Genomic DNA, 7728 nt, shown 5'->3' on the forward strand with positions numbered 1-7728 from the left:
CCTCAGCCTCCCAAAGTGCTGGGATTGCAGGCGTGAGCCACCGTGCCCAGCCAAGATCCAGCATTTTTGAGACTTGAACCTTTCTTTCTCTGACTGACATGTATTGTGAAGCTCAAAATAAGGGTTATGTATTTTGGAAGCTGGTCATCACTCTAGTTCTGCTCCTATAGAGCTATGACTGAACCTCCGGCCTCTTCCCTGGGTTCTGGAAACCTTCAGGTACCTGTGGCCCCCAGAGCAATGGGCAGGAGACAGGAAGGCTTCTGGTGACTCGATGGCCCCACACGGGGCTGGGATCTCGGGACACAGGCACTGCATCATTCACTGTTCACTGTTTCCCTGGATGGGCTTCAGGAGTGGATGAGAGCCCAGGGCCAAGCCCCCTCCTCCTTTGTTCCGCCCAAGCCCCTTCCCTCCAGCTGCCTTTCCTCCTTGAGTCCCTTGAGTCCTCTGTGATCCCCACCTCCAGCTCAGTACCTGGGGCTGGCACCACTCCCCAGGGATCCCGATAAAGTCACAGAGCATCTGCCCAGTGCCTGAGATGGTGTAAGTTGGGGAAGGTGGGTCATCCTGTTAGTCGCTCTTGCCCCACCTGGAGCCTCTGGTGGTCCTTTAGAATTCTGGATTCTCTAGGTTCCTTTCCCTAGACTCCTTCCCTTCTCACTCCACTCATGCTCTGGGCCAGGCCCACCACGTCTCCTGGCAGCCAACTATCTCATGCCAACTGCCTTTGTTCTCTATTCCCTTTGCCAAAACCATATTTTCTGGTGAATCCCTCTTCTACTTCAAGGTTCAGCTCAAGTGCCACCATATAAGTGAAGCTGTCCTCAGTCTACCCTAGATGACTCTGTGGCCCCATGGAACTTTTTCTCATCACCATCGTAGCAGTCATGACTCTGTTTTGACCTCCACCTCTCCACTGGAGAGTGTGTTCTGTGGAATGAACTGGCTCGTAGTGTGACCTGTGAACCTCCAGCACTTGGCTCTGTGTTGCTCATTGAGTATTTGTTCTTGCAGTGGCCCCTCACCAAGAGAGGCCCCCGTTCTGGGATGTGAGCCAGAGAAGGTCCCAGACTCATAACTGCATGTGTCATACTCGCCCTCCACCCAGCTCCCCCTGGCCAGATCACAGCCCCCTCCTGCTGCAGGGCCTGTAGTGCCAGGCTGGTTGCAAGACAGGGGGTCCTCACCTCTGAGACAACCATGGCGTGGCCCATTGGCACCCCACCTGGGATGCAGAATGGAGCAGCAACAGCTGGCTGGTGTCTGAACACTATTTCCCCAGCCCTGGGCATCCATCTCCTGTAGCTGTTCTGTCATCCCATGGCTTTACCAAACCCCCTTGCTGCACTGAAGAGCCTGGACAGCAAGTGGGTTCAGAGTGGGAAGAGAGGGCTAAAGGCATCTTCCCTGTCTTCTCTCCCTCCCCTTCCTCCCGGCAGCTGCAGCTGTGCTGCGTGATGTGGAACACAGCACAGTCTTAATTACTGCTCAGCCCTGCTCATTAGTGCCTCTGGAAGCCCAAAAGCCAGAGTTAGGAAGCCTCAATCACAGTGGAGACCCAGGCTGCAGGCCTCCTGGGTGATCGCTAGTCCTGTGTCTCCTGAATTGTGTCTGTGTGACTTGGGACCTCTTTGGGGGAATCCAGCAAAAGACACTCCCCACAACCGCGAGACTGGGGAAGGGCTGAAGCTGGAGGGAGTCACTGCTGGATTAACCTTCCTCATGCACAACTCTGATCAAATACCTGTAATGTTTCTCTTGCTGACAGCATAGAGCCTGGAGTCCTTGGCTTAGCAGTCAAGCTCCTCCACAATCTGGTCCCACAGGACTTTCCCAACCTGATTTCCTCCTTCAATCCTGGCAGACAAGGAGGGAAGGTAAAGGCTAGGACCCCTCGTGGGCTCTTACTGGTGTGTGCAGAGCATTTCAGGGACAGAATATGGTGGAACACGTGAAACTCCACTGTGATCAGAGAAAGATGAATGAATGATTAAATAAACCAAATGTGCTCAAATCCCGCACACTGATGACTTCCCTGCTTTTGGAGTGACCTAGCAAGGAGCCTGGTGTGTTGTTCAGCACGCACTTTTTTTTTTTTTGGTTGTGAAAAGGAATAAAGAACCATGAAGTGCCTGAAGACTGAGTGAAAGGAAGCTGAGTAGAGGAGGAGAGAAGGGGCGAGCCTTGAAAACTATAAATCTATAGGCCCAATTTCAATATCTGGAAAAACTCCTTCAAAATATCAATTTGTAAACAGCCTAGATCAAATGAGATAATGCTCATGAAAGCACTTTTTGAACTGCAAAGGGTTAGAAATATAAAGCATTATTCTGTAATATTTCTGTTCAGTGCAGACTTTAAGACAGATGCTATGGGGAGGCTGGAGATTTATAATGGCTCATCACCCATGAGGTGCTCATACAATTTGGGCTGTTTCATTTAATTAGTCATTGCCTCTCATGTAGACTACTGCAGAAGCCTCCTAAGTGGCCTCCCCACCTCTGCATTCTCCCCTGTTCCATTCATCTTATATGCCACCGTCAAGTTAATCTTCCTGATGCACAGCTCTAATCAAATACCTGTAATGATTCTCCTGCTGACTGCACAGAGCCTGGAATCATTGGCTTAGCAGTCAAGACCCTTCACAGTCTGGTCCCCCAGGACTTTCCCAAACTGATTTCCTTCCTTCCATCACGGCAGGCATGGGCTCAGGAAGATCAAGTCACTAAACCCAAGACCACACAGATACCAAGTGGCAGATCATAGAGTCAAACCTTCAGACCCCAACACCTGACTCCAAGACAATTCTGAATCCATCACTTCCTCACTTTGATGGCGCAATGGACTGTGTGTTTGTGTCCCTCTAAAATATACATGTTGAAACACTAATCCTGATGTGATGGTATATGGAGGTGGAACTTTGGGGAGGTAATTATGTCATGAGAGTAGACCCTTTATCAATGGGATTAGTGCCCTTACAAAAAGGGGCCAGAGACCTAGCTAGTTCTCTTCTGCCACGTGAGGATACAATGAGAAGTTGACAGTTGGTGATATGGTTTGGCTGCATCCCAACCCAAGTCTCATCTTGAATTGTAGTTCCCACAATCCCCACATGTGGTGGGAAGGGCCCAGCGGGAGGTAATTGAATCATTGGGGCGGTTTTCCCCATGCTATTCTTGTGATAGTAAGTTCTCACGAGATCTGATGGTTTTAGAAGGGGCTTCCCCCTTCAACTGGCTCTCATTCTTCTCCTTCCTGCTGCCCTGTGAAGAAGAACGTATTTGCTTCCCCTTCTGCCATGAATGTAAGTTTCCTGAGGCCTCCCCAGCCATGCCGAACTGTGAGCCAATTAAACCTCTTTCCTTTATAAATTACCCAGTCTCCGGTATGTTCTTATAGCAGCATGAGAATGGGCTAATACAGTTGGAGACCCAGAAGAGGGCTTTCTCCCAGAACTGGACCCTGCTGGTCCCCAAATCTCAGACTCCAACCTCGGAACTGTGAGAAATAAACCTGACTAAGGTTAGACCTGACTAAGACAAACGGATACTGCTGCAGTGATCTTTCCACATAGAGCCTTTTCTCTTCTTTGCAAAAATTTCCTTAGGACAAATTCCCAGGAGTGGGATTACCAGGTCAAAAGACATTAATATTTTAAATGGCTGTGTGAATTGACATAATGCTTCACAAAAGAACTGGGCTGATTTATATTTTAGCCAATGATGTAGATATATACAAGTTTCACCAGCCCCTCGTGGTATCTTAGCCCTTCTAATGCCTGCTTCCTAACGGCATAGTTAGAATGTATTGAAAAAGTAATTTGATTTGTTCATGTGTTATTCAGGGATTGCTTTCATCTCCTCCAAGTCTTTGCTCAAATGTTCTCGGTGTGGTCTACCCCAACTACTCTATTTCAAATGAAAACACTCCCTCCTCCTGCACTTGTTACTCTCCTTATTCTGCTGTTTTTCCATATTATTTGGCATCTTATAATATAATACATACTTTTTTATTTATTATGCATATCCTTTTTAAAAAACGTGCTGAAAACTCTTTATAATAATGGGGGACAATGGCCAGGCATAGTGGCTCACGTCTGTAATCCCAGCACTTTGGGAGACTGAGGTGGGTGGATTACAAGGTCAGCAGTTCGAGACCAGCCTGGCCAATATGGTGAAACCCCGTCTCTACTAAAAACACAAAAATTAGCCGGGTGTGGTAGTGCACGCCTGTAGTCCCAGCTACTCAGGAAGCTGAGGCAGGAGAATCACTTGAACCCAGGAGGCAGAGGTTGCAGTGAGCTGAGATCACGCCACTGCACTCTACGCCACTGCACTGGGCAACAGAGGGAGACTCCATCTTAAAATAAGTGAATAAATAAAATAATAATAACAACGCAGGAAAAGTATGTATAGCAAACTTTCAAAATTTAAACTCCTTCCACATTTAATTCTTCAGCATTATGTATACTTTTGATTGTACATCTCCCGCCGACCACGACCCCCACTAGAATGTAAGTTCCATTTTGTCTATTTAATTTGCTGATGTGTTCCCAAAACTAGAACAGAGCCTGGGGCATAGCAGGATCATGAGGGTCAAACAAGATGATGCCCATATATAGCCTGCGGTGGGCAACACCTGGTACAGAGCTCATGATGAACCAGTATCCTCTTCCTCTTACATGTCCACCAACAGAAGAATATAAATTATGATATATAGTATTATAAATTGGCTAGGTGCGATGGCTCATGCCTGTAATCCCAACACTTTGAGAGGCTGAGGCAGGAGGATTGCTTGAGCACAGGAGTTTGAGACCAGCCTGGGCCACATGGTGAAACCTCCCTCTCTAAAAAATACAAAAAAATTAGCCAGGCCTGGTGGCATGCGCCAACCTGGGGTGGGAGGATCAACTGAATCCGGGAAGTCAAGGCTGCAGTGAGCTGTGATCATGCCACTGCATTCCAGCCTGGGTGACAGAGTGAGACTCTCTCTTTCAAAAAAAAAATCAAGTAAAAAATTAAATTATAAATCATTAAAATAATTACAAAGAATATGCAGCAGTATGGAAAACAGTTTATAACTAATGTGAGGTGAAAAAAAGCAGACTACAAATTTGTCCATGATTACAACTGAGTAAAAATAATTTAAGATCTATACAAAAATAAAGAGAGAAGATGATGGGCTCATGGTGAGGAGCTGTTAAGCAGGGATGAAAACTGATGTGCCCAGAAGCAGATTTTAAAAGCAGATTCTCTTTGAAGCATCTTTTTTCATACTACCTGATAAGCATCTTGCTACATGGCAGTAGCAGCAGTAAGATGGGTGATATCAAAGGGAACTATCTGGAAACATTTATTTTCAATCCAAAATGGAGCCTTATGTTTGCCATAAATCTACATACTCTACTTTTCCAGATGACTACAGTTGCAAAGTAGACTTTGCTTTGACAACTGATGCCAGGACAATAGTATGTTACTATCCTTCTACAGACATCCATATGAACGCACAAAATCTATCCCTTGACCAGATCCTGTGTATAATCGTGAAGAAACACACGGTCAAGAGCTGAAAACTAGAGAAGAAAAAAGTGAACACCTTGAGCGAGAACCCCTAATAGAACAACTTAGCAAAATGTTATTTATACTAAGTACAGTTGGTATCTTCGTGGACAGTATCACAGATGTCAGAAGAAACTGAATCCTCCAGAAGACAGATGATATTGAGGTTCTTAGGGAATTAAAGAGAAATATTACCCTCTGCCTCATTTGCCATTGGAGAAAGTGCAATGTGGTATATGCACTAATAATAATAACATATCTTTTCATATTTAAAAAAAAAACCCACAAAATCTTTAGGAGGCTGAGGTGGGTGGACTGCTTGAGTCAGGAGTTTGAGAGCAGCCTGAGCAACATAGACCCCATCTCTAAAAAAAATTAGCCAAGCATGGTGATATGTGCCTGTGGTGCCAGCTACTTGGAAGGCTGAGGTAGGAGGATTGCTTGAGCTCAGGAGGTTGAGGCTGCAGTGAGCGGTGATCATGCCTCTGCCTTCCAGCCTTGGTGACAGAGCAAGACCCTGTCTCAAACAACAACAACAACAACAACAACAAAAATCAAAATCTATGCAAAATTTAAACCCATTCATGTGCTAGTCTTGTGGGAATGAAGATTAATTTACCTAAAAATGCTCCTCTGGTTTCTGTAAATCTTTTTGTTACTTTTTAAAAATATAAATTTGGCCAGGCACGGTGGCTCACACCTGTAATCCCAGCTACTCAGGAGGCTGAAGCAGGAGAATCGCTTGAACCCAGGAGCCGGAGATTGCAGTGAGCCGAGATCCCACCACTGCACTCCAGCCTGGGCAACAGAGTGAGACTCTGTCTCAAAAAAAAAAAAAAAAAATATATATATATATATATATATAAAATATAAATTTAAGGGATACAGGTGGAGTTTAGTTACATAGATATATTACACAGTGGTGAAGTCTGGGCTTTTAGTGTAGCCATCATCTAAATAATGCACATTGTACCCCCTGATTTCCTATCCTTCACCCACCTCCCACCCTCCCAAGTCTCCAGTGTCTACTATTCCACACTCTATGTTCATGTGTACACATTATTTAGCTCCCACTTATAAATGAGAACATGTAGTAAAAAATATGGAACACTTCACAAATTTTCATGTCATCTGTATCAGTCCACTATGCATTGCTCTAAAGGAATGTCTGGCCAGGCGCAGTGGCCCATGCCTGCAAACCCAGCACTTTTGAAGGCCGAGATGGGTGGATCGCTTGAGCTCAGGAGTTCAAGACCAGTCTGGGCAACATGGCAAAACCCTGTCTCTACAAAAAATACAAAAATTAGCCGGGCATGGTGGCACACGCTTGTAATCCCAGCTACCCAGGAAGCTAAGGTGGGAGGATGACTTGAGCTTGGGAGTCAGATGTTGCAGTGTTCCAAGACTGTGCCTGGGTGACAGAGTGAAACCCTGTCTCAAAAAAAAAAACAAAAACAAAAAACAAAAACAGAAGACCTGAGTGAGACTGGGCAATTTATATATAAAGGAAAGTGGTTGATTTGGCTCATGGTTCTGCAGGCTGTATGAGAAGCATGGCACGAGCATCTGCTGCTGGTGAGGCCTCAGGAAGCTTACAATCATGGTGGAAGGCAAAGCAGACCCAGTGTGTCACGGCAAGAGAGGGACCAAGCAGGAGGGAGAGAGAGAGAGAGAAAGCGGGAGAGAGCAGGTGCCAGGCTCTTTTAAACAACCAGAGAGAGAGAGAGAGAGCTCACGTGAACTCAGAGTGACAGCTCACTCACTAGCATGAGGACAGCACCAAGCCATTCATGAGGCAGCCGCTCCCACGACCCAGATATCTCCCATTAGGCCCACCTCCAACATTGGAGGTCACTTTTTTTTTTTTTGTGATGGAGTTTCGCTCTTGTTGCCCAGGCTGGAGTGCAGTGGCATAATCTTTGCTCATTGCAACCTCCACCTCCCAGGTTCAAGTGATTCTCCTGCCTCAACCTCTCGAGTAGCTGGGATGACAGGTATGTGCCACCACACCTGACCCAGTTTTTGTATTTTTAGTAGAGATGGGGTTTCACCATGTTGGCCAGGCTGGTCTCGAACTCCTGACCTCAGGTGATCCACCCACCTCAGCCTCCCAAAGTGCTGGGATTACAGGCGTGAGCCACCACGCCCGGCCTGAGGTCACACTTTA

At 46.2% G+C, this 7728-nt stretch overlaps 1 pseudogene; it reads left to right on the plus strand.

Annotated features, from left to right (window-relative positions):
• Positions 1 to 4992: 4992 nt before the first annotated feature.
• LOC103885765 lies at positions 4993 to 5886 on the plus strand (annotated as a pseudogene).
• The last annotated feature ends 1842 nt before the right edge of the window (positions 5887 to 7728 follow it).

The sequence above is a fragment of the Papio anubis genome, chromosome 7, assembly GCF_008728515.1.
Source record: "Papio anubis isolate 15944 chromosome 7, Panubis1.0, whole genome shotgun sequence".
NCBI lineage: Eukaryota > Metazoa > Chordata > Mammalia > Primates > Cercopithecidae > Papio > Papio anubis.